General features: G+C 51.2%; 1 protein-coding gene and 1 long non-coding RNA gene across 8 annotated transcripts in view; both read left to right on the forward strand.

Annotated features, from left to right (window-relative positions):
* LOC143212216 (protein bric-a-brac 1) overlaps positions 1–27,201 on the forward strand; it is a 270,719-nt gene that overhangs the window by 137,787 nt on the left and 105,731 nt on the right. The window lies entirely within an intron of this gene.
* LOC143212273 (uncharacterized) overlaps positions 662–27,201 on the forward strand; it is a 36,445-nt gene continuing 9,905 nt past the window's right edge. The window contains exon 1 of the long non-coding RNA XR_013009663.1: positions 662–27,104. This is a non-coding gene — a long non-coding RNA (uncharacterized LOC143212273). The remainder of the gene's footprint in view (positions 27,105–27,201) is intronic.

Genomic DNA, 27,201 nt, shown 5'->3' on the forward strand with positions numbered 1-27,201 from the left:
CCGCTGCGGCGGCGAGTTGCGCAACGTGATTTGCGTTTCAATAACGCGTACGTACTCGCGGCTCCAGCCTTTTCTTCCTCCTTCTCCGCTTCTCCCTTGCCTCTTTTTCTCTCTCTCTCTCTCTCTCTCTCTCTCTCTCTCTCTCTCTCTTCCTCTCGCTCCCCTGGTGTCTTGGTCGGTGCCCCCGCCATCGGAGCTGCTACGATTTTAAAGGAGATACGGTTCGGAACTCGCGCGCCGTTTTCCTAAAGCAGCGCCGCGGACGCTTTTAGCCGTCGAACGATGACGAAGGGATGACGCGCGCGCAAAGTTATGTCCTGTGAACAGCGCCGAGAGACCGCGAACGAGAGAAAGGTTTCGCGGATGTTGGAGAGATCGGTCGCAATACACGAGACGGAAACGTTGTGTTTCGGGCCAGAATTCAATCGGCGGGCTCGCGTTACGGACGCCCGACCCGAAAGTTTTCGGAAACACGAAACCTCGGTTTAGGCTGCGTTTATAGTTCCTGACTCGCGTGCTTTTCGTCTCGCGTGCTTTTGGTCTCGCGAGACAGCGGGTCAGAAATTTCGAGCGGGGTCGACGGGCCCACTGTGCGAGGCACGAAAAAAGGTCTCTACGGCTTACTACCGATAGCTTTCCTTTAAGGCGGTAGGATATCTTCGGAGACCTTTTTTTGTGCCACGCACAGCGGGGGGCACAGTGGGCCCGTCGACCCCGCTCGAAATTTCTGACCCGCTGTCTCGCGAGACCAAAAGCACGCGAGACGAAAAGCACGCGAGTCAGGAACTATAAACGCAGCCTTACACGCTCGAGGAACGACGCAACTACAGCATCGCGGTTTCACCGTTTTTCGCGTACTCTAATTGTTTTTTTTTTTTCGATCGGAATACAATCGCGGCGAGAGCGAGAGCGACAAACGAGATTTTCCGCAACGGAACGGAACGGAAACGCGCCGCGGCGGCGGTGCTGTCGGTGCAAGCTCGGTTTCGAAATCGGGCGCGTGCGACCGCGAGAGCGCAAGAGCCGAGGCTCGTGTCTGGCTCCGAAGGAGAATTCCAAAGCGGAGCCACAGTGCCGGCTATCACGCAGAAAGGGGGTAGAAGCGACGTAACTGTATTGGCCCTGTACGGTGGCTGGATTTTAATCGAAGCGCAACGTATAAAGTTGCTGAAAATCAGATTATCCCTGCTCGCCCTGTTCCTCGTCCTCCTCCTCCTCCTCCTCCTCCTCTGGTTCGGTATCGTTCTCTCTACCCCTCTACGATCCCTGCTTTCCGGTTGGTCACGACTGCGAACCATTTTTTATCTCCCAGCTTTTATCCGGTAGATTTTTATTGATTCGGGCAAATGAAACGATTCGACTATGGGTGAGCTGACTCGTACCGACGAGGGATTGCTCGGAACGCTCGGCCACGCACCTAACCGAGAACCCTGTGACCTTGGAGCCAGGAGGGAAAGCTCGTTCCTCGGTGGTCGGAGCTGATCGGACATGTTCGGACTCCCACGCTTACCGTGGTGGCATTAGTCCTTGAAGTTTGAATCATTCAAGGAGAATCAATTTGTAGAATCTGTCATTCTACAAATTGCCCTCCGGAGCACTGGCCTGGCTCCGCAGAAGCCGGAGGCAATTTGGCCACGCCCATATAGAACGTTCTGTCGAGCCTCCAATTCGATTGGTAGACATCCTGTTTCCTCTACATCAGTCTGGAACAAATATAACCACGGATTAGACACACAAAGGCTGAGCTGCCCCGTGGAGCAGTGCTTCGGCCCCGTTGAAGTCGAGAGCAACAAAGCCACGCCCATTAAGAGAAAAGTTGCACAGGGGCCAATGGTTAAGCCGTGACGTCACACACTTTAGCCAATAATTCGGCTAGAACCGAAAGTGCGAGTGGAATGACCCAATCGGACGGCTTGCTGCCGCATTCCTTTCGAATTCCTGATAGAAGACTGCTTGGAGAGTACAAAAAGAGTACAATCTATACGATTTCAAGAGATTCAGGTTCTTCTAGGCTACTGTGGATTCAGCATGGGGTGTACATTCCGCTGCGGGGCACTGTCCCGACTCCATCGAAATCGAGAGCAACTCCCTTCGAAGATGTAACGCGATGATGCGGTTCGGCTCGAGCATTCCTATCGGATGATTGGTCGCCCGAAAGCGAGGCGTTGCGACTCGCAAATTTCCCGAGGCGTTCCTCGGATCGAACGGCTAATGGAATGTCTGTGCGACCTTCGCCGCGCGACGTCTTTACTCCGACGATTGGCGTTCGATCGCTCGACACCGTGAGCACGGAAAGATTTCGGCCTGGTGTCGTATGCCGCGCGAAGAGTCGTTGAACCAGTGTTCCAAACGTCCTGTTTTCCCTGGCGGACCAAAACGGGTACAATTCTTCGGGCGATATTTTTGGCCGTCGATCTTTAATGCATCGGGAATGTCGAAACGTTTACCCACCTCGTTAATGCGCTAACGCTAGTACGGAATTAACCGGCGCTTCAATAATTTACTTCGCGGAACGTCTTCGATGTCGCTGCATTTGTTCGATTAGCGGGCTATTTCGGCCGTCCGACGTAAAAAACATTTTGCAGGAGCGGGCGGCGCGGGTCGATTCGCGAAGAGGACCGTGTCCTCGTTTGCTGCGGCCGTTCGCCTGCGAGGCAAACCGAACCACACCGAGGCAAACCGAGGCAAACTGAAGCAACACAGAACGACCGGCTGGTTTTCGCCGGACCGGCTTCACGCAGCTCGGACAATTACTCTCTCGCGTTGAAAATCCACGAGACAATAATTTCGCACGAGGACGCGTGGGCGAATAAGGAGAAGCTCGCGCCGGGAACGTTACAGTATTATTTTTAATAACGGTCACGGAGAAGCGGGGACCCGTTCGCCATTACGTTACGCGGTAAATAATAAACGTTTATATGGCCTTGGAAGTTATTATACAATATATACGTTCGTATACGCCCGATGCCATTACGGCTATCGTATATTATTAATGCAGCGGCTCTCAACCTAGAGGCGCGTCGCGCGCATTACTATCCCGAGCCTCGAGTCGTTCCGCTCGATTCTTCGTCCGCTGCTAGTTAGGCTCTCTCTCTCTCTCTCTCTGTCTCTCTCTCGCTCTCTCTCTCTCTCGGATATGTTATAGCTCACGATCGGGATGTTAGAAGTACTTTCTCCCTTATCCGCGACAACTAAATGCTCGTCGATAACCTCGTACCGTGGCGCTAGTTGGATTCAGTTTGTCAAAGTCCTTAACCCTTGGCACTTGGCGCTCTACTAAAAACCGTCACACTATTATTCACAATTTTTAGATCGCCGTGTTTGTGTCTAAGGAATTGATAAAGATTGTTAATTATATAGAAAAGAGTACGCCTCACGGATTTTGATGAAACTCGAACATGTTGTAGAATTCATAGTTCTAAACAACTCTTTCCTGTACGTGTTACCGCCGCTCGGTCTTTGTTTTTGTCACGGTAAAACGTTAGGCTTTTTACTGTATGTACTTTGTGGAAAACCCCACATCCTAGGAATATTGGGAAATACATACCTGATTCCCCTTGGTTTTATAGCACGCCGTCCTCCCTTCGGGTATGAAGGTACGTAGGATGAAGAAACCTATGACAACGTCTTCTTGTACTTAAATATATTTCTTCCACCGTCTTCGTATATGTATAATTATTTTCACTTAACCTCTCAACGAGATATTTGCACAAAACAGTTCTCATGCTCTTTCGTTCGATTTCAGTTAGGTCTGGAATAGTTTTGGGTTTATTTTCGTCGTATCGTGGTACAATACCTTTAGACGTCTCCCCAAATGAAAATCATGAATTCTACAATATACTTGCATTTCATCAAAATCGATGAGGCGTGCCCTTTTCTGTAAAATTACCAAAAAATTAATTAGCAAAATAGCTAGGACTGCAAACGGTTAATTGTTGCAAGCACGAGGAATAAACGTCGTACGCCTAGAAGGACTCGAGTAGAACATTCCAGGGATGTCTTGCACAGTTCAGTCTAAACCATCGAGATTTAAGGGATAAAATTCTTTCAAGCTCGGCGAATCGAAAGCTGGCGGATGTAGAAAAGAATAATAACGAATGTAAAGAATACATGTAGGAGTGGCGGTAGAAAGAGTCGGCTTTCTCAAGGAAATATCTTTGTCTGGGACACGCGATGGGTGCGTGATCCGCAGCTGTCCAGGCTGTTCGGCCGTGATTGAATCGGTTCGAGCATCGGATGCTACCTGCGCCAGGTCGCCAGACTCTGTCATCGGGTGTCCCGGGACTGAATGGTTCCACTCGTTTGGAGAGCGGAATTCGTATCAAATCTGACTGGCAGCGGAAAATATCCGTCAAGGTGACTCGGGCGTGAAACGACACACGCTTCCGATGTAATTATATCGTGGCATAATATTGCTGACGGTTAATGAAACGTTTGAACATAATGGCCGGCTGGCGAATCCGTTCCCCTCTCCTCAAAAGAATCGCGAGAACGGGTGCCGTGTCGCGGTTTCGTCGACGACGGAGTTTCGCGGGTGTTCGGGCCTCCGTTTGATCGCGAAGAAACAAGCACGGATCTCCTCTGGCAAAGGAGCGAGAGGCGGCAAGATACGGAGCGAGACGCGGGACGCCGCGGAACAAGCTCGTTACGCGAACAATAAGTTTCGGTAGAGCCGAGGCGAACTAATTGCGCAGTTATTTCGTTAAGATAAGGCTCACGCTCTGGCTTCACGGTCGCTCTCCGCTAGATGGAGATTAGGCGAATTACATTATTTTACGTGTAGCATCACAGCGCGGCCTGGGGAGACGATAGCGCAGTCAAAGTTTCGTATCAATATTTATTGTATAACGATAAGATTAAAAGGAATTTGTTAATGCGCGCGGCTCGTGTTTATATTGTTACGTCACGCGCCAACTCGAGCCGACCGTACGGCGAGACAAGCTTCTCTGTATCGAATGAAACAAAGCGGTTCTCATTCGCGACCCATTCGCGACCTCCAAGGGATCGAGAATCCGAGGTTCGAGGTTCGTCTGCCGGGATCTCTCTTGATTTCGCGCGCGTTTCCCCTACACGGACATCGTGGCACGATTGCCGAAGAAAATTGGGGAAACCAACCTGATGAACAGTGAACGTAGGTGCTAATTAACTCGAATCGATGAATCGTCTACGTCCTGTCGCCGCCGCTGGCTAGAACGATTTGCCAAAGGTCTGCGTGGGCAAATTGCGGAGAATATCGGCGTTGCGAGAAGAGAATAGAAATATTGCGCGCGAGAGACTGCTGTATCCTTGGAAGCGAATGCAAAACGTCGAACCATACGACATTATTAATAAACGCGCGGCGATTCATTGCGGTAATCATGGTCGCCTCGCGATGACGCGCGTGCATAGGCGGGCTGCGAGGAACGTCGCGAGAAAAAAAGAGAAAACGCTGCGGAGGTGGGACGGTGGCCGAGGCAAAGACGAGAAAACGAAGAGAGAGAGAACGAAGGGCGTGATCGTCCTTCCGGCTATGATCGAAGCGAGTCGAGAAAATCGTCGGACACGTCTTTTTCAAACAGCTAGGTCGATTAACGAATACCATGGAAATCTCAGGCTCCGGACAACCTCGACAACAGCGAAGTCGAACACGAGCATTACAGCGGACGGTAATCGGCGAATGTATTGTTGGTCAATCGGACAAAGTGGAGGCGCTGCAACGTTCTGTCGCGCGTTGACGGGTGTTAGAGCGACGCTTGTCGTTTGTCGGCCGGTCGATCGACCGAGGCTCTAATTAAAGATTGCCTGTCAACGCGATCGGGCAGCGTCTTAACGAGGGTAATTTTCCGGCGAGTAAGTAAAAAAAGAAAAAAGGGAGAAAAAAAAGGGAAGAAGGGTAAAGATCGGCCCCCGTACCTACTCCCGACGCTTTTTCACCGGCGAGGAACTTCATCCGGCGGATTAAAAGGAATCTCGGGCCGGCAATAACGAGGCGCTTATCGATCGATAATAATTTAATGATAGTTATTCTCGAGCGGGCTGTTATTCCTCTCGAGGCGCGCCCCGGGTAAAATATTTTTGTTTCGTTCTGGTCGTCGGCTGGAAAGTCGATTCGTCACGACCTCCGCGTAGAAAATACGCTACTTCATTCTCGTCGGAGAGAAGAGCACAGGGCCGAGAGAGATAGAGAGAGAGAGAGAGAGAACTTGTACACACACGCACACGGTTTCGAGTATATACGAGAGAGCTGTACAGCGACCGCGGAACAGAGACAAATACTCGAACCGACGAGGAGAGAGAGAGAGAGAGAACGGCGGTTCTCTCCGCGTGGAGAGCAGGACAGAGAGGCAGCTCGGGACACCTACGTCTTCGGTAACGCTCGTACGCTTGTACGCGCGTACGTACGCGCGCGCCGCTCGCGGTTCCGCTGTGTTGGTACGCGCGAGGGTACTTATATATAGAATTAAATATACGATACATTATTCATTTTAAGTTCTTTCTCCTTGCTTGTCCGGAGATCGTATGTATTACGCGCACACTAGCCGCTCTCCCACACACACACGGAGAACCGCGTTTCTGCCCGTCCCTCTCTCTCTCTCTCTCTCCCTTTCGATCTGCCTTTGCTCCTCTCCCTCGTCTCAGCAGAACGCATTCACGGACGTGCCTCGCACGCCTACCAGTCGACTCTTTCACGTACACGCGTTTAAAACCGCGCGCTCCGTCGAAACTTACGGGCGCACGCGAGCGGTAGAGAGGCAGAGAGAGAGAGAGGGCACAGTTATAACTTTTTATTTTAAAGATGGCAGCGTCTCATTTGCAATTCTATGCAGGACGTCGATACGCCTGATTTATCGTTACTATACTTATACCGGGTCTGCGCGCTTCTGCCACAATTTATATCGAGAATACGGGACGGCCGTCGGTGCGTCTCTGTGCCCCGGAACCGCGATCCGCGCTTATCCACGCCGCGTTTCTCTGCGACGATACCTCTATGCAGTCGCGGCACCGGTCGTCGACCAATGCCGGAAACCGTCGACAAGAATTCCGCGAGAGGAGCCGCGCGGAATTCGACCCGCAAAACGGCAAACACGCCGGCAGAGAGATAAGATTGTGAACGCGGAAAAAGCGGTGCCGACCGGAGCCGGATCGAAAGAATTCTTCGAACGGCGCGAGCTATCGAGGCAGTCCTGCAGCTTGTTTCGATTTTATGAATCTTGTTGACGAGCCGTGTAACGGAAGTACATTCTACTTTTGTGTATAAATACATTTTAGCGTTGATTAAACGGGAGCTTGAACCTCCGAGAATTTCGTACTGTCGAACAAGGGAAAGAGAAAGCGGCATAGGCATTCGAGGCTGCCATAAATTAGCCCTTCCAAGAGACCAGAAGATTGTTGCACGACCACGTCATTGGACGTAGTTACTGTTCGTGGAATCGTCTAACACTTTCAACCCGGTTGGAAAGAAGCTGCGAGGATATCGCTGAAGGGTTGACGAGAAATCGACGAACCCGAGTCTGTTGCTACGACGATTCCGGACCGAAAGGAGCAGGCGTTTGGCTTTGCTCGAGTTCTTGTTCCGCTGTCGTGGAGAGAAGGTCGCGAAAGAGACCGAATAAAGGGAGGGGAGGAGAGAGGCAAGAGCTCTAGTAATATTTCGGAAAGGCAGCGAGAGGGAGAGAGAGAGAGAGGGCGTTTAGAGAGGGGCCAGAGAAGCGACCTTGATCGACGTGTCCACTGATCGAGCGTACGCTAACTCGTAAGAGAAGTAGATCGTAAAAAAAGTCGGCAATAAAAATGGTAATGCGCCGAGTAATACGCGCATAATACCAGCCATTATCCACGCGCGTCTTCCTTTATTATCTTTTTTATACTCGATACAGTACGGATCGTAAAGATCGCGGTAATAAAAAGTATTATTTTGTGCCGCGCGCAGACCGATGGATACTAGTCTGCGGTGGTGGTGGCCCGACTGTCCGACAGAGACGGAGCTTAACGAACCCGTTTTAATCGCGTGGTATCACGGACGGATAAAAAGTTCTCTTTTTCAATGAGGAACTAATTACGTTTCGTGGCGTAGTGGTCGGTCGAGTCCCTCTCGCTCTCTCTACTCCTTTCGCTCTATCTTTCTCTCTCTCTCTCTCTCTGCCTCGTACAGGGGTGGGATAATTAAGCAACGGGACGAGTGCGGCTGCCAACTTCTTTTAGTTTGTCAACGATAAAGTTTCCCTTTCGTTCGAGAAAGATGCCCGAGCGACGCTAACAGGGAAAGAGAAAAATGGGGACGCGAGCGCGTGTTGGCAGATAGAACGGGGGACAAAGAGAGCAACGGAATGAGAGAGAGAGAGCGAGAGAGAGAGAGAGAGCAGAGGGCGAAGAATAGTGAGCGCGATCGGAAATTGCTCGAAAGAGCGGACGGAATGACGGTCGAAAAGTCCCTAACCTGTCCCGTTCGGCGCGAACTCGCGCCATTGTTCGACTTATCGGCCTCCACCACGTGCTTTACATAATGGCAGTGTCGAAAATGCGGTTTAACGATATCTAAACACGAGTACTCGGCCGTTTTAACTGGAAACGCGACGCCCGATGCGATGCGACACGGCGCGACAAGGATAGAGGCGAAACAGAGAGAGAGAGAGAACGATCGTTGTGTTTTCCGGCAGCGAAATCCCCTTCGGTAGGGAACATTCTGAACTGGATACGTTGCGCTCTCTCGCCCTTTCTCTCTCGGCCCTTGTGTCGCGCGGACCAACGCATACCTACGGAAACGAGAGAGAAGACACGGGGTGCGAAAAGCGAGAACGGGAATGGGAACACACGCTTTCCGTTCGTAGCGCTGCGCGCTGCGAGAACCAGATATCGGTTTACATCCGAACAATTACTGCCTTTTACCGGCCCCAAAACGCTATGCTAATTGGCTCGCCATCCGTCCAACTCTTCAGCCCCGGGAGCCTCCAGCCGCTCTCCAAAGAAATTCGTCGTCGCGACGATACCGAACACATTGTGGCGCTCGATTCTAATCGTTAAGGTACTGTCCAGAGAACGAAAGAAAACTTGCGGGAAGGGAACGGGGCAAAGGAACGCAAAGGCAATCTGAATGGTCAGTGTTCTTTCCCCGTTCCCTTCCCGCTAGTTTCCTTTCGTTCTCTGGACAGTACATGTCTCAGAGCGACGATACTCGGGACTTTGACGAGGTTACAGAAGTAACAACGACTTATTGAAATGAAATCGACATTTTTTGGATGTTAAAAAACACTTTAACCGCTCGCCCTACGATTTATTTTAATGTCTCAGTGATTACAGTGAAAAAGGAGAGAATTTATTTATACCTATTGTATGCCTACATGTTCTCCAATAACTATACATTAACGAAACCAAAATAGAATTTTATCACGGTTTACGGGAGATTAATAACATACATATTTATTAGACATACATATTTATTTATTAACAATTTCTTTTGTTCGCTTATTTTTTCATAGTTTTTCAAGGTCATCGTCATTTTTTTTATCGTTGAAAACTTATTTTTTTTATATATAAATAGAAAGAAATAAGTTTAAAAAGAGTAAAAAAAAAGAATAAAAAGAATAGAAAAATAATTTAAAGAAATAAGTTTTCCCGATAAAAAAACAACGTCGACCTTGAAAAAACTATGAAAAAATAACCGGACAAAAAAAATTGTTCTTCTACGATATTTCTCCTTCGATGCCATTTAAATTATGCCAAATATATTTTTTTTTTGGTGCCATTAAAAATAAAGGAGATTCAAGGTGGCCTCCTTCAGCTGAGACCCTGTATATTTCAATCTTAACAAGGTCCTGGTTCATACTAACTTATACTACATTAATAAATACAAGCTAGAGAAACATTTCGTTCATATTATAATAAAAATAACCAATTAACGGACTAGATCCGTAGACGGACTTATCCCACTCCACCTTAAGTCTAAATCTCACGTTCGGTCTGCTTGGGACCGAACAAATTCAAATGGCCGCATACCTGAGAAGACTTTTCGAGAGTTGACTATCACTATCTCCGGGAGCAAAACATTTCTGAAGTGCTCTCAAATGGACACGCAAATGGAGAGTACTCTCGAGAGCAACTATCGACAGAAACTCTGAGATGGACACATACCCTTAGTGAGAGGAAGAGAGAGTACACTATGATAGACCGCGGATCTTTTTCTTTCGAAAACTGGGGAAATCCTTTCGGGTCCACATCAATTGCAAACACTATTAATATTTGCACGGGTAAGCGCGCGAAGTTTCGCGGTCTAACGTATCGACGTATTCCTACATTTCAAGGATTAAATGTCTCTAATAAACTAATAAATAGGACAAGCAGTCAAGAAAAACCTTGAACGCTTCACGCGGACGATATGCATGGAAACGAGATCAATCCATTGGTTTCCCAACAATGTCAATCGGTGTTCACTGCTTTCTAACGAGAGAATCGGCCCGCATATTTTCGGACCGAGCACGTACTCGGAAGAATTCATTCGTTTCGATCGGAGTCCGAGAGAAAAATGAGCCGGCGCGGCGCGGCGAGCAGTTTTCGCGAAACTGGAGCGAAGAGAATCCCGCTAGGCAAGGGGGGCCGAGCCGGGCCGGGCACGGCAAGGAGAAGATAAATATTTCTGTAATGGTTGATTGCGTTTGACGCGTCGACGATCCGTTGAAATTGCTCGGATGGTTCCATTTACGTGTCATTAAAGCGGTGAGCAACAATAATATCGGCGCACGTGCATAAACATTCGTATAATAATTATTCTATTTAACATCGCGATCGATTCGCGCACCGATTCGTATTTTTACGGCGCGCGGCTCGGCTGGGCTCGGCAGAGTCGAATGACGCGACCATAAAGGCGGCGATGGCTCATCGCCGCGGCAACCGTTTCGTATAGTTGCGTTTACGATTCATTAAATTACTACATTGTACGAAATATATAAATATTCATAGAGAGAGCGCGCGCGATGGCGCTGGCGCACGCACACCGCGAACTCCCAACGAGAATACCCCGGCGACGCATCTCGAAACGAGGGTTGCGCACTCGCGGTTCGCATTCGTACCGTTCGTTCGTATTTCTTCTAATCGTGCCGACTATAATGCGACGGGGATCGGGACGAGGTCGGCTCGATAAACAACGACGATTAAAACCGTGTTCAAATATTCGTCGGGCCGATTATCGCGTTAACGTCGCGATACGATGCGATCCGACGCGATGCGATGCTCGCTGCACGTAATTAGACGCGCGAGAGAACGGGTGCAAGGTATTATCGTCCGGAGCGACTTACGTGTAATTAAGTTAGTCGATGCTCGTGCGTATTAATGTAACGTGTGCGTAACCAGACACGATGCAACGTTGCATGCAACGACACGGTGTTGGTAGAACCTATCGTTTCTTCGAGATCTTTTCGCCGGCAGGTTCTCCCCCGATGCAAGATACATCTCGCGAGTACTTGCCAACAACGCGATTCCGTGTAGTTGGCCGTGGTTGTTCCGATAAAAATGCCGCGATAACGAGACCCGGAGAATAAAGAAATCCGTGAACGCGAGCAGGTACGACTTCGAGCAAGACCCACGAGCACAGCTATACGCTATATGTATATCGCCGGCACACCGGTACCTATATCGATTAGATGGGGATTTAGATTGACCGAAACGCTTTCGCCGAAGCGGTTACACGCCGACGACAAAGAAATCGCTCGTTCCTAGCGGCAACAGCTGTAATTATCATATTCGATGAAATATGGTCTGTCGGTCGACCTGTCTCCCCTCTCTCTCTTTCTCCCTCTCTCTCCATCGGAACTCTCTCCGTGTTTCTACGTCCGTCTGTATTCGCGCGCGCGTTTGTGTGACCGTGCGCGAATTGCGGGGACAAAACTAGTTTGTCTCCTGGAACGCGAGCGCCGCCCTGGCCGAGCAATTTACGAATCGGAAATTGCTGAAAATGGGCAAACCGTTTGCGATCGTCGATGTTTTCCGTTCTCGGGTCCCGCGGACTTGGAAAGCTTCGATATTCTCCGCTTAGAAGCATCGGCCCGGCGCCGTAAATTCCCAAAAACTATTACCCTCGAATCAGCCCCGGAATTCGTCTATCCGCCTCGTCCTAAACGGTTACGGTGCTCTCGCCGAGATCCTGCAAAGTAGATGGTCGGCTCGTATTAGCCCGTTACATCTCGCGTCCCCGTGCTATACACACTCTGAATTTATATTTCCTATTGGCCGGGGCGTACTAGATGACATCGCGCCCGGCTGTAAACGAAAAACAGTACCATCGAGTGGCGGACGCTATTTCCCATTGGCCAGCGACTACATGACTACGTAGACTCTCGTTATTCTGTTTAACCCACGAGTACCGGACCGTTGCGACGATTCCACGGTCCTCGATGCTCGCGACAATTCGCAGCTTCATTTGCCGCATTTTGAAAAAATGATCTAGGCAGTCTGTTTATTACTCGTAGCGAAATAACAACTATCATTAGTTGTAAGTGTTTGTTGCTAGTTATGAGTGATTGTTGTAACGTAAGATCGAGGACGATCTTTTGCCAGGCTGGCTGAACTGTAGCTGTTTGTAATTGTACATGGCTGTTGCCAAGACATTGAAGACAAGGCATGTTAACAAACCGAAGTAAGCCGAGCAACACGCGCACGTGATAAATCAGTTTTACAAAAGCCCTACAGAAACTCCAAGTAATCGCATAATAAACTCTGTGTCGATTACGTCCAGCGAAACAGTTGGAAAAATGATGTTAAGTCGGATAAGATACTGTAGGATGCGAATAGTGTATGCGCGCGAGACAGAGAGGGTGAACACGAGAAGAGAGAAAGCATGATTGAGACGCAGTACGATTGGGACGCGGCACGATTGCAGCATACAGTTTTCCACAGCGGCCGTGTTCTTTTCGAAACGGTCGAGTCGACGTATCCGCGAGCGGTTGTTTGCCTTGCGAATAATCGATGAGCAGCTTGTTACGAGACAAACGTCGCCGTTGACGTAAACACGCCGCGCGCCGCGACGACCAAGACGATAGAAAACGTTGCTCGTCCGCGTCGAATCTCGACGACTGCACAGGCGATTATTCCGACCTTCGGTTTCCGGTGTTGCTCGGTCTCGCGAACATATTTCGGCGCGTGTTTTCGATCTCGGCAGACGTCGAAAGGGGATAGGGTAGCCGATACGGGATAGGGACCTCATGCAAATCGACGGCCGCGTCCACCCTTGATCCCGTCGTTGCTCCCCTGCAGCCCGAAGGAACGTATTTCCCGTCGATGGTCGACCGCGAAACGTCGGGAACGCGTTTAGCCGTCGGCTAACGAGGCTCGCGAACAAGATCGACGGCTAAAATTCCGTCGGACGATCCGCGCGGGCGAAAAAAAAAGGGTTTCCACGGGCGGACGGGTCTTCCGAGCTGACAGATCCTTCCGGAAGACTCGCCGCGCGTACGCCTGTCGATTGCCGCGGATTTAATCGCGAATTCGTTGAAAACGATTCGTCTTCACCGCGCTTGTCTCGGCTGTCGACGGCGACGAGGAAATCTCTCGGATCTCGAGCTCTCCCGCAACCGGCGAAAGTAATTTCGAGCCACGGGACAGAGAGAGAGAAAGAGGGAGGACTGTACGAATGGAGAAAGAGAGAGAGAGAGAGAGAGTGATGGAGGGAGGAAGAGGAGGAGGGAAGGCGAAAGGAGTCGTTGCGACGCTATCGCTTGAATTTCTGAAACCACGCTCTCCGGATCGTACGTTTCGCCGTGCGCGCGGAATGATAATAATAACAATAGCAATGATGATAAAAATAATAATAATATAAATAATAGTAATAGCGCCGGCAATAATAACGGTAATAATAACGTTCGTAATAATAGCAATAATAATAACAATAACAGTAATAACGACAGAGCGTTATTGCGCGTAATAATTTTCAACGGCGTAATCGTTAAGAAAGGACGTCCCAGGGTAACTGCGCCTATAATCGTTATCGTTACGGTTTACGCCGCTCGGTTCCCTTCCTCGTTCCGTTCTTTCTTCCTCGGTACTCGGGTCCTCGACCCTCCTCCCTAACTCCCTACCCGTTTGATCTTCACCGTCCACCCACGGTTTTCCGAGCCGCGAGTTTTCTCGAGCGTCCGACGTCCGCGGATTTCGAAATTCGCTGCGACCACGGAAAATTTCGATGATCCGCAACGGTGTGCTCGCGAGAAGCGTTTCGCGTTCGGGAGGCGTCGAGGACTCGAAAGGTCGAAGGTTGCCGGCGAAGGAGGCCGTGGAACTCGAGGAGGCAAGACGTTCGGACCCGACTCGTGGGGAGAGGTGGATACTGGGACGACGGGTACAGGATACGGGGTTGGGGCTGGTATTGGTGGCACACGTACTCGAAAGAGAGCATTAGTTTCAACGATTATTAGAGTTAGTTCTAGCCGAACGAGTTTCATAAATGCCCGAGGAAAACTCCGAGCGTATACTTGTATTTATACGAGCAGCCAGACGGTGACGGGAGGGCGAGGGGCGGCGGTGCCGAGGGTGGGGCAGGGGTCAAAAGAGGAAAGGAGAGAAAGAGAGAACGACGGTATTCGCAGAGCCGAAGTATCCTTCGTTCCGCTTCGTCCCCAGGGGTTGGGCGCACCCTCCTACCCCTCTGTACCCTCGTTCCTTTTCCGTACTCTCCGCTCGGCCTCCTATTATTATTATTTTTTATCACAATATTTGCTTTTCCCACATTCTGTTTTATGTTAATGGTCGCCGCCTCCCCCGGCCTCCACTCGCCCCGTCCTCGGTTCTTTTTCTCGCTGGTTCCCGCTTCGTATGCATGGCCTCGGGGAACTTTTAGCATTTTGTCTCGAATTTAAAAAGTTTTTCCGCCTCTCCCGTCCCCGCGATTTCTCCCTCGCCGTTCCTCCTCGGTCTCCGCCTCTACGCCCTCGCGCGTCCCTCGTCCCTACGTCCCCGTTTCGCTTCTTGGTCCCCGGTTCTCGCTCTCTATCCATCTCTACCGCTCCGCGCGATTCACCTTCCTTCTTCTCCCCTTTCTTCGCCATTGATTCCGCGCCCGCGTCTTCCAAACCGGTCGCGTTCTCGTTCCTGTTCTCGTTTTCGTTCACGTTTGCGACCGCGAGCGCGACGAAATCGTCGGAACCCCGATCCGCGCACTTATTTATTGCGTTTACTCTTGATCGCGACGGAACACGCGCGCGTCCCGACGCGGAAAGAAACGGAATTCGACTCGTAGACTCTGGCGTCGGGAGGAGGGCGTCGCGCGACGCGGCGGTCGGGAACTGGCAGAGGAACAAACGCGACAAACTTCCGCGAAACCGTCTCGACGTCGAATCGATCTTTTCCACGGCGCTCCCGCGATTCGCGAAACGACGGATGAAGAAAGCGAGGGATGGTGTGCGTTCGTGTGCACGACCGAGCGTGTGTTCTCTCCCGCGCCCATGTATCGCGAGGCTGAGGCCGAGGCCGAAGGGGCGACGGAGAGAGAGAGAGGCACAACAGCGTAGTTTCTCGAGCTCGAAATCCATAAGTTAAGAATTTTTCGCGGAGTGGAAAACTTTCGAATAATATAGCGTTCGGTCCCCGGATCCGAGCATCGCCGCGAAGTTTCGTAATATATTACGCGTGTTTCTCTGGCTGGTCGCGGGCTTAACGGCGCACCCAACCCTCGAACAAATTGGAATTTGTACGTCCGAAAGTCGGGCGGCGCGATTTCTTCGTCGAAATCGTGGGCGCGATGCGGTTCTTCTCTCGAAATCGGTTCGAAGATGCGCGTTTCTTCGATATCGTTTTATCGCCGGCCGCAAATCGAGACTCGAGCGATCGTGCTCGTCGCAACGGCTTTGAAGATATCATATAGATCGAATTATTATTATTACACTCTGTCGATCTTTCCGCTGTTTGAAATCGTACTTGTACCCTTTCATATCCGCAGTCTAGCAGAGGCGGCATCAAAGTTGCCGGCCGAGAAATCCTAACTCGGATGCAGAAGACATCGAAACAAGCGCCGTGGGCTCGATCGATGCGGATTCTTCGAGTTTAATTTACGACTTTGCTTACTCCGAGGTTCGTTCCAAGCTGTCACCGACATCCCCGAGGTGTTAACGACGGTGTACCCGCGCACGAAGCGGACTTACCGCCGCCGAAAAAGCGGTTCCGAATCGCGAATCGCCGGAAAGTCGAAAGTTTCTCTCGCTGTCGGAATTATCTCGGCGACGCGAGATTTTCCCTTGGAGCGGAACACGGAGGGATAGAGAGAGAGAGGTGGCCTCGCGGCGAGCAGAAACGGCCGCTTTATCGGGACGAAATCGATCGATTCGCGCGCAACGGAGTCTCGTGCAAAATATAAAAAAAAAAGGGAGGGAAAAAAATGGGGAGAGAGAGGCAGTAGAATAGAATTCCTCGTATCCCCGCCGCTCCATAACTTTTGACGAGTTTCAGCGAGTCGAAACCGTGGCGAGATGCGGATATAATTTTATCCAGTTTTTTATTGCGGACATGTTGAACTGGTAAGGGCTTCGATAGCGGCAGCTGAATCGGAAATATTGCCCATAAATATCGGAGATACCCACCCAGCCACGTGTAACTTCACGCACGTGCAGCCTCGCGCGTAGGTACGCGTTATTCTCCGGGTGTGTGCCTTTCGCGGATTCGTATACGCGTACGCGCACACACCACAGCTCCACACGCTAGCTGCCTCTACTCCTCCTCCTCCTCCTCCTCCTCCTGCTCCTCCTCCTCTTCCTCCTCCACCACCTCCTCCTCCTGCTCCTGCTGCTACCCCACATCCTCCACCCTCTTCCACCCTTCCGCCCTTCCAGCCTGCTGCCCCCCTCCGGCGGCCTACCCGCCGCGTACCTGCAGATAGCCGATTCGTATCGTCAATCCTGGCTACCCTACACCCTACACCCTACACCCTGCACCCTATAGCCTATACCCTCGTCGGTATAGGGCCTACGCTGGTGCCGCGCGCGTCCCGTATCTATTCCGCGACGGCTCTATCGCGAAATGGATTTTTTTTCAAAATCGTCCAAGCGCTCCGCCCTACCCCTTCGTTGCCACCACCACCACCACCTCCACGTCCACCTCTATCTCGGCGCTCTGACCTCTCGTCGCCCCCTTCCCCGGCCCCTTCGCCTCGCTTCATCTCGCATACCATCCTGCCCACCGCGGTTACGCTGGAAAAAATGTTTCGAATTCCTCGAATTGCCGCGATTAGTTTCCGTCTCGATTGTTCGATCGACTGCCCATTCGAGACGGATCGTCGACGTAGACCGTCGAAATATAACGGACGCGGCCTCCGCGTTCGTTATTGGATCCGCCGATTCGAGATGCCTCGGCAGTTCTGCTCGCTTTTGTCGCTCTACGCGCGATCCTTGCTCCCTCGAAACACTTTGGCGAAAGCTCCTCGGTCCCTCCGGATCCCGACAGAACCAGAAGGATATCCTGTGTCTTGTTCATCACTGTGTACAGGGTTTAGGGATGCTTGACCTCCGCGAAAGGCTTTGGCGAAAGCTTAGGAACAAACGGCATCGGAGTTCGCGGATCGCCCCCGTCGTCGTCTATCCTGCTGCTCTTCGTTTCTCTGGATCGCGTCAGGACCAGAGAGGGATATCCGTGACCGTGCTCTCTCGCTTTAGGGTCTCGATGCAACGGTGTATGTATAGTTCGCCGGGCGAAACGCGGCTGGGACGATCGCGCGGATCCGCGCGCGCCCCGCGTCGCGTCGTTCGAAGCGAGCGTAACGAGTCTCGGGTACGGTCGAAGCACGACAAAAGGCGAAGTGGCTCTTTCATTGGCCGTGGTAGAAAGCGCGAAATAAAAAAAAAAAAAGCGTCGAGAACGAAGTGGCTGGATCGGGGCAGGGCGCGCGGAAACGTTCGCGGTGGAGGGAGATAGGAATAAAGGAGGCTTCGCATTATTTTAAACGCGGACCTCCGACTCTCCCTCTGGCTCCCTTCTTTTCTTCGTCCCTTTCTCTGTCCGTCTCTCTCTTTTCTCTTCCCGTTCCGGCGTGGCGTGGTGCGGTGCCATGCCGGTCTACCGGCGCGACGGTTTTCGGCTGGGAGAGAGACAGAGCCTCTCTCTCCCGGATAGGCGCACCAGAACAAATCGTTGAGAATGCAGCGCGAAAAGAGCCGGAGAAAATTCGTGGCAGCGCCGAGATAGATAGGCCGTGGAACGGGGAAAAACGCTTCCCGCTTTCGAGACGCTTTTCAACGACACCGCCGTTGTCCCCCAGGCGCAACGACGATCGCTCGAACACCGATTGACCGTTTGCCTTTTCTCCTTCTCCCTTCTGCCTTCTCCACCCTACCACCGCGAAAATATTCACCTCAAAACCTTTGCCGTTCCGAGCCGAGCACCAGCGAACCCGGTCAGTTTCATCGTGTACGCAACTGTGTTTCCGATTCTGTTGTTCTGTTGCAAACTTTTTTTTTTTTAAATCTGTAAGCATTTTAAACCCTTCTGGGTTTATTTCGCTTTACAGGAATAATATAAGCGAATACAATAATATAGATTACAGTAATAACACAGTAAGAATACAATAATAATACAAGCGAAGGCAATAATACAATAATAATACAAGTGAATGTCCGTCAACTCTAAATATGTAAATTGCAATCTTTGAAAAAAGAATGAATACTAAGGCAAGCTCCAATATTTGGCTTTGCTATGAGCGTGTCTACATTGAGAGGAGGTTGAAGGCCCATACTTCTAAGTAGAGCACTTATTAACTTGCGCCTTTGTGGATTATACAATACGCATTGCCAAATTATGTGGTCAAGGATTTCGCAACCCTGATTACATTTACACTGGCTATCACTGTTGCAAACTTTGTTTAGTGTGGCCGGTACGGTAGAGATCCAATTTTTCCTTAAAATGTTTTGTGTGATCTTGGAAATTGGTACTGAAGCGGGAGGATTATTCCATTCACACATTTCTCATGATTTTTCAATCAAGTGCTTGCGATAATCTGACAAAAAAATATTTTAACCCTTTGCACTCGAGCGGCGAATCTGAGGCGCCACTAAAAATTGTCCACACCATTATTCAAAACAGTTTTAACGTTCTTTAATTTGTCTGTGTTCTATAAATTGTAAAAATCTCAAGTTTTATATAAGAAAACAGGTTCAATTTGATGTGCACAATGTAAAAAAGATTACATAGAACAAAAGTGATCTGGGTTGAAACACAAATATCTTGATTTTGGAGTTCAAATTGCTTCGAGTGCAAAGGGTTAAGCAAAAGTTGATCAGTTTTCGGTTGGATGTACATTGCAATAAAAGAAGTTCGAAAATTTTCTTTTTAATTATTGCCAAGGCCACCTTCACTTTTTTAAATGGTACTTCAAGATCATCTGAAGGTCATGACATATTAGGTCGTTGAATTCGTCTTGATACGGGCTATGATACTGTTAAGTCAAAGATACTTAGTGCCATTTAAAATAATGAAAGTGGCCTTGACAATACCAAAAAAAAAAGAAATTTTCGAACTTTTTTTATTACAATGTATAGCCAATCTTTGGTCAGGTCGCTACAGCAAAATCGATTTGGATCTTTACTACAAACTTATCAAGTGTCAGGATGAATGAATTAATGATGCACGAGCATGATTTAATTTCATCAGAACTTGTCGAATTTTAAAGATGATCTGAGCGTTACGAGAGAGAAGAGACGCGTGGCTTGGACAACGGTTAAGCATAATTGGTATCGATAATTGTTGGAATGATTTGGACGCCGGCTTACCGTATAAAGTGTCGAACGAGCCTAAAATTAGCGCGGCCGCCGGAGGCGGTGGCCCGCGGTTGATCGCGCGAGGGAACAAAGGACCACTCGGTGTAAAATTGATATAAAGTGGCGAGCAAGTATAGCAGCTGTGCTCGTGGAGGAGCGTGAACGCGCAATTGATATCGAATGGCTAGAATACCTCGGAGAGGAATAAAAGGAATCGCGAAGCCGTGGAGAATCGATGGAAACGATTCCCGGCGTTTCTCGTTTCCGACGATACGCAGATTCGAACGGCGCGGATTTCTCGTCGATAAACTTGCACCGACGAGCCGTGCTTCCCTCGGCGATCAAATCGACGAGCGCCGATTAAAAGGTTCCCAAGGTCCGATGTCTCTCTCTCTCTTTTCCTCCCGTTCGTCAGTGACGATTCGCGATCTGTGGAAGCTGGCGAAAATCTCGATACTCGAAAGAAACGCTGTTCAGGCTTCCTGGATGTGAGCCGTGTCCTTCTGGAATTGTTTGCTCAACTTTCGTAAAGGGCCGGAAGATATCTAGACCACGTGTCTTTTTAATTACTAAGCCGTTGGGTTAAATTATCCTTTCTAGTAATTACTGAAACATTACTGCGTCGCTTGTTGGGAAAGGAATTTCTAAAGGACGCAGCCTACACCCTCGACAGTGAGAACTGTGTAACGCGAGCCGCGCGGAAGCTTGAAATCTCTGGAAAGAAACCTGGGAAGGTTAGTTTCTAGCGTAGGCTATCCGAAGAATCTTTCGAAGCGTTGGCCCGAGAGCGTTCACCATCGAGCCCGTCGCTTCCTCCTCTCGGGATGCTAAGTACGCCCTCGGATATGAACGTGATTAATTACCACCAAATAGGAGCCGACGTAGATTGATATATCGAACGTTCTTGCAGCTTTCCCGTCGATTTACGGTCGCATCCATGGTTTATGACAATGGGGACAGAACGGCCGAGGGAAGGGACGCTGTATGCGGTTGTCGTCGATGCGCCGAGCTGTCGATAGGCCGAAGAGAGAAAGGAGATGGATAGATCGGCGAATAGCCGGATAGGTGGATGGCCGCGGGTATCAGTAGGGAAATACAGGGAAGAAAAGAGCGACGGTGGCGAGATGGTCGAGCGGGTTCGCGCGCGGTGTCGCCGAAGAATTGCTCGTCGACGAGCAAAATGGAAAACATGGAAAAGCGTAAAAGGAAAAAGAAAAATGTAACCGCTCGGTGGCAGAGCGAGTATCGCGATTCGTCGCGTTTCATATTGTACTCATCCGCGATTCTCGCTCGCGCGCGCGCGTTGAACCCGCCGTCGAAGCGGAACCAGAATTTGAATACCGGACACTCGAGTCTAATTATTCTTCAAGGTTCTTTGAAAGTCGACGTCCGATACACGAGGGGTGACTGCGAAAAACGTCGGGCTCCGATCGGGGCTCGATGACGAAGCGAGCGAGCGAGCGAGCGGGTAGATACGCGAGCTCTCGTCTTCAAATTCCCGGTTGTCGTAGTTGGAATAATAATTAGTCAATTAATTAACGTACACATAATTATCAAGGAAGACGTGGAAGCCGTGGGTGGAGAGCGTGGTTGGAAGTGCCAGCTGTCGCTTCATCGGTAGCATAACCACCATCCACGCCTCGTTCGGTTTCGCCTTCGATTAGGAATTATTCAGGAAATTAATTGTGCGTGAAGTCTGCCAACGCGAACCTCTCCTGTCTTTCTCTCCCTTTTCGATCTCTCTCTGTGTGTGTACGCGTCTGTCTCTCCCTCTCTCTCTCTCTTTCTGTTTCTGCGATTCTCTCTCTCCATCTGTTTCCTCGCACGGGATCCCTTCCTCCCCCGTTTCTCACTCCACGGCGCTTTGCTCAATTTCTCAGTCCGTTCCACTCTTTTCTCGATTCTCTGTCCCTCGATACCAAACAGGCTCTCTCTCTCTCTCTCTCTCTCTCTCTCACTTTCTCCCTCCCTCTCACCGGGTCTCTCGATCCGAGTTGAGTCGAGAGTCGAGTCGACGAGTTGAGTCGAGTCGAGTCGAACCGAGTCGACTCACCCTAGCGCGTACCACTTCCGCGGTCTCCCATTCTCCGCAACCACCCACACGCGTCACCACGCTCTCCCCCCGCGATCTCCCTGCTCTGACGGTGGTGGAGGCGGTGGAGGAGGCCGGGGTCGGAGAGCGCACCCGTCAGAAGTGGCACTCTTTTTTTCAATATCGTGCTCCTCGAGCCCCGTGCGTCTCGAGGCTCGGAAAATATGACGCATCGAATATAAAAAAATATACAACGCTCGCTCCATTATTATTCCCCTGAAGCAGCCTCCCTGCGGTTTACCTAATTCTTTCTTCTGCCGATTCCCCTCCTCCTCCTCTCGCTGTTTCTGCTCCTCTCCCCGGCGCCCGCTTCCCGCGTGCCCCTCCCACGCAAACGCTCTTTTCTCTCCTATAATTTTTGCGCGGGGAGAACGCGACGCTGCGTACGGTCGCGGCTTCGAGAGCCCCGCGGATGCGTTCGATCCGACGCCCACGCGCGTCCGCCTTTCCTCCGCGAAAGTAGCACCGCGACTCTCTCGCGGATATTCCACGAGTCGGCGAAAACGAGAAATTACTCGGGCGCCTTTTAAAAACCGCGCCCGGGCTATGACGCGTCGTTTCCGTTCTTGTTCCCGTTCCCCGTTCCGCCGGAGAGGATGTTGGATAAATTAGTGTCGAATAATCAAGACCACTGTATATTTCGTTGGCAGCGGTTGAGATTGCATTGTCGGCCGGAGAGAACTAGGAACAATGAGACGAAGAGAGAGGAGCTAGCGAGAGCGGGAGAGCCGAAGAGAGGGATAGAGAACCGAAGGGGGTTGGAGGGTTGCGAGATCGTCGGGGTCTGGGTGCACAGAACAAATTGCACCTGTGTACGAGTGAATCGGGGGCGCGCTCTACTAATAATTGTACTCATCTATTTATATTAATTATCGGCGATTAGCAATACCAATTAATCGCATTATCGTCGAATCCCGGTTGCGTGGGCGAGCGTGATCGCGCGGGCGCATGAGAGCCAGCGAACGAGTACGCTTTCCACCGAAAACGGTGAACCGAGCCGCATCATCGAATAGAGAGCGGGCATAGTTGCTGGCCGATGTAGTCGTTGCTGTCTATTGCCTCGTTGTCGGCATTCCCGGCGTTGCCGTTGCCGTTGCTGGAAAGAGGGTGGCAGCTCGGAGGGCAACCCTCTACGCCGGGGGTGGGATCGCGCTACCACGGCACCAGCGACGAGTCGCTCCGCCTCGTGAGTAATTTACTGTTATTGGTCGAATTATGCCACGGTCGAATGCATATTTATGCGGTTAATTATAATTTATGATAAAGCACCGTCGTGAACGACGATCGGCAGTTTAACGTGGAACGACCAGTCTTCCTGACGAAGCGATCCTCCACCGGAAATTATTTCGAAACATACTACCCCATTCGTCGCTCGTACGATCTCTCATTTTCTCCTCCGCTTATCCGCTCTCCTACTTTACGATTTTAAATATTCCCGGACCGATCAGCTTCGACCATCCCATCGCACAGTCGACGATGCTTAGGCCCGTTTACGCCCTCGTCTATAAACTGGCAATATTCACCTACGCGGACAGAGATTTTTATGAATCAACTTGTAAAAATTCGAAACACGAGAAAAAGGTTGTTCTCTCGTGTGCCAAGTGCACAGAGTGTGTACAAGGTGTCCCAAAACATTTTTCCTCTGCAAAAATGTCGTTGGCAGCTTTGTGTAGCGGTTATTAATGAAAAACACGGACTAATCAGAGCGCGAGCTACACGCGAGTTGGTACAGTCGGCCAATTGACAGTTAATAACTCATAAACATAGCCGCGGACGACATTTTTGCAGAGGAAAATGTCGCCTCCCATTTCCGGGAAGCGAAGGAGTTTTGGGACACCCTGTAGAAATAACTGATTGACCAGGTCCCTTCATCCTGGGGTAGAAGGTCCAAAGGGAGACCTGACCCAACGGCACCGCTCAGAACGCTACTTCGTTGAAGAGAGTATCCGCATATTTTATTTCGATCTCGACACCGAACGCGACAAAGTTGAGCGTGGATCGCTGGTGTTGCGAGATTGTTGCGAGTGGAGCGCGTTGCTCGGAAAGCGAGTTGGGCCGATGTTGAGGGGTGGAGGGCGACGACTTAAGCGTAACGCGAAAATATACGATAAATCCATAGGAGTATCCGCGACTGTCGCGTGCTCGCGTCAGAGAAGAACGAGCGAGCGCGGGAGCGGATCGGGGGAGGGTACGAAGGAGACAGTCGAAAGAGACGAGCGGTCTAGGGGTTGGGGCTACAAAAAGCAACAGCTCGGGTTGCCGCATAATGGGGTTTTCATATTTTCACCCGTGAATGGCATCGCGCATCGCTGAGTCGTGTAAATGGGAAGGCGCGCTGGTAGGTTTCGCGCTGGAATACAGTCACAGCTGCAACTGCAACCGCGGATACAACGCCGGAATCGACAACGACAACGACAACGAGGGTGTCGACAGCGACGACGACGACGACGACGACGACGACGGCGACGACGGCGACGGCGACGATGCTGAAGGATGACGGCGTTTACTTTGCAAAAGTAGACGAGCGGGAGAGAGCACGACCACGAATCGTGCAGCCGTCGAATCGACCACGCAACTTCGAATTAATAACTCGCACGAGTAACCCGCGACGGGTAATCCGGCTGCGCTACCCCACGCGGATCCTCTTCACCGAGCTTTCACCGTTTTTTGTATTTTAATCGGCCGCGTTTCCGCAAGATTCGCCGCGGTTCTTTTTTTATCGCGCCGCTCGAGTTCACCCGCTTTTCACACCCGTTTTATATTATCGCCTGTAATTATACCGTCGCGACGATCCGGCCGAGACGGCCGCAGCAACGTCGCGCTTCTGACTACTGTAGAACCTCCTTTATCCGAACCAATTCATGCTAAATCTGTTGTATACGAACTCTTTACCGAGCTCTACAGCGGACCATCCCCTTTTAAACAACCACCACGATAGTGTCTTCCATTGAGAATTCAATGACTGTAATTACTCGAGGTCATTCAAGGTTACAGGCAGAGGAATCGTATAAAAAGATTATTTTTGTCGGAGTGCTCCAACAAAAGCTGAAGATCACCATGACAGCATGTACGAATATCAGCTCGGATGTTCTTGCCAGAGTTGAAAATTCCTTCACAGTTCGTTCAGCCTCGACGGAGGAGTGTGACCGATCGGTCTAAGAATTTCCCTCGGCTGTTACAGAATTTAGGAGTTTCTCGCCGCAATCGGAGGTGTCCGTGTCGTTCTGTCGAGGCGAATCGCAGCTCGAACGGCCACCGGCGGGCCCTGGGTTCCCTTAATCCGGTTTGCGCGCAAGTTTTCGGGTCGTGGTGCAACTGTCGGCGAAACAAGTGAGGAGGGCTGCGCCGGAAAGTTGATAAGGCGGGTTCGTAAGCTACGTACCTTATGGCCTTTCCTTAATATCGGTGGGAGGTGAGGTGGTGGCGGTGGTAGCGAGTGCAAGCGGTAAATCGCGCGTCGTACGAGGCTACTTACGCGAGAAGGGATCTCTCTCCCTCTCTCTCTCTCACTCGCTCACTCGATCTTCGCTCGTCTCTCTCTTCGGTGAAAGAGGCCTCGGTTCGTCTTCGTCGCTCCCCGGCTCCGCGTAACCCTCTCTCGCCGCTCTTAAACGTACCCACCCCTGTACAGTCCCGTTCCACCGGTTCCCCCCTGTTCCCCGGCACCGCGCCCCCGCAACCGTATCCGCGAACTCCTCCACGAGCTTAACTCTCCCTATCGGTAAGCGCGATCTAATGCGATTTGCATTTATATTAAAATATTAATATAACGGTACGCGCGCGCGACGGAGGAGGTGGTTGGCGGAGGCGGTGCGGCGGGGCTAAAGAATGCTCCGTGGAAAGATCGCTTTTAAATGGGAAACGAGCTCGCGCGCGGTGTATCGTCGAACGTGTCCCCCCAACGATCGAGCGGGACGTTTCCTCCGAGCATTCCGTGCGAGGAAGTTGGACGGTTGAAGGAACCAAGGCGAAGGGGCGGGAAGGGACAGGGAGAGAGGCGTGACAAGCGCCGCGCGCGCGGACTCGAGCGGTTGCGGGCGACGTTATGAGCGTTACGAGTGTTACGAGTGTTTCGACGTGGGACGGAAGCCGCGTGAAAAAGAGCGTACACGCGGTCGTATATCGTGCCGCGCGGACATTAATTCCGAAAGGTAGGCAAGCCGGGGCAGTACGTACGTAGCGGGCGCAAGTACATCCAGCTAATGTCACTTTGATTCTAGGTTGGGGCACGGAGAGAGCGCGAACATTGGCGCGAGCGCGACACACAGGCGGCCTCGGCTCGGGCTTCGGCTCGGGCTTCGGCTCGGGCTTCGGCTTGAGCTGGGGCGCGACGTTGTTGCAGCCCATAGTCAGCTCCTCGAGCTGGCTCGAGCGAGCCCGAGCCTGCCATACATATTCATAAATAAGATATGTACTCGGTTTTTGCCCTCTCCCTCGCTCGACGGCCGTCCGCGCGCCACCATTTTCACCCGCGCCGCGCCTGTCTTTTCTGCTCGCCGCGGGCCGAGGTGACTCGGCGCGACCCGCTTCAGCCCGCTACAGCTCGTTCCTGCCTGCCTGCCGGCTAGGACCCTCGCTCGATTCTCCTTTTCTTTCTTCCTTTCTTTCTTCCACCGGAACGATCGTTCGGGCACGAACACGACAAAAAGAGCAAGTCTCCCCTCGTCGCGGCGGACCGAGCCGGCGAACGGAATCGTATTTGCATGGAATCTCTGTTCTCGTTCCTTTTGCCGCGTGCCGTCGGCCCGCGGAATTAAGACACCGACGGCGAGCTCTAGTCTCTCGCTCTCTCGCTCTCTCACCCTCTCCAGCGGAATACTTCGGCAACCGATAAGCCGCGAGAATCGGTTTTTCACTGTTACAAGCGGTTCTTTCTTTTCCCAGGTCGGCGTTCTCGAACCGCGGGCAAGAAAACGCGCGTCCCCTTTGCGAGCAACGACTCGTGGAGACTAGAAAAACGGAGAGAAAGAGAGAGAGAGAGCAGGATAGAAGCACGCGGCATCCTTTGGAACGTTTTCGATCTCGATAACCGACGAGTTCCGTAGTCGCGCTCGCAAAAACGACGATCGAGAAGAGGCTTCTCGTTCCGTTCGTCGCGTTTGCACTCCGAGGAGGGGGGTTCGAGGCATTGGGTGGTCGCGATGCATCGATAATTTAGTAGCTCGCGGAACGGGATCTGGATCGGATCGGGCCGGGCCGGTCTGGTCCAGGCCGGTCCCGATCGAGGATTCGCCCGGCCGGAAGGAGAGGAGGACGATCTCTACCTGGAAACCGTTCTCTATTTCCCACGGAGCCGACCTTCGCGGATCCTTGTACGTGTTCCCTCTCGAATCAGATAAGAGCATCTTATTAATCTTGTTAATTATTAGACAAATTAACATTCCTAATTATCGTTCCCGCTTCCATTCG

This window comes from Lasioglossum baleicum, chromosome 9, assembly GCF_051020765.1.
Source record: "Lasioglossum baleicum chromosome 9, iyLasBale1, whole genome shotgun sequence".
Lineage (NCBI taxonomy): Eukaryota > Metazoa > Arthropoda > Insecta > Hymenoptera > Halictidae > Lasioglossum > Lasioglossum baleicum.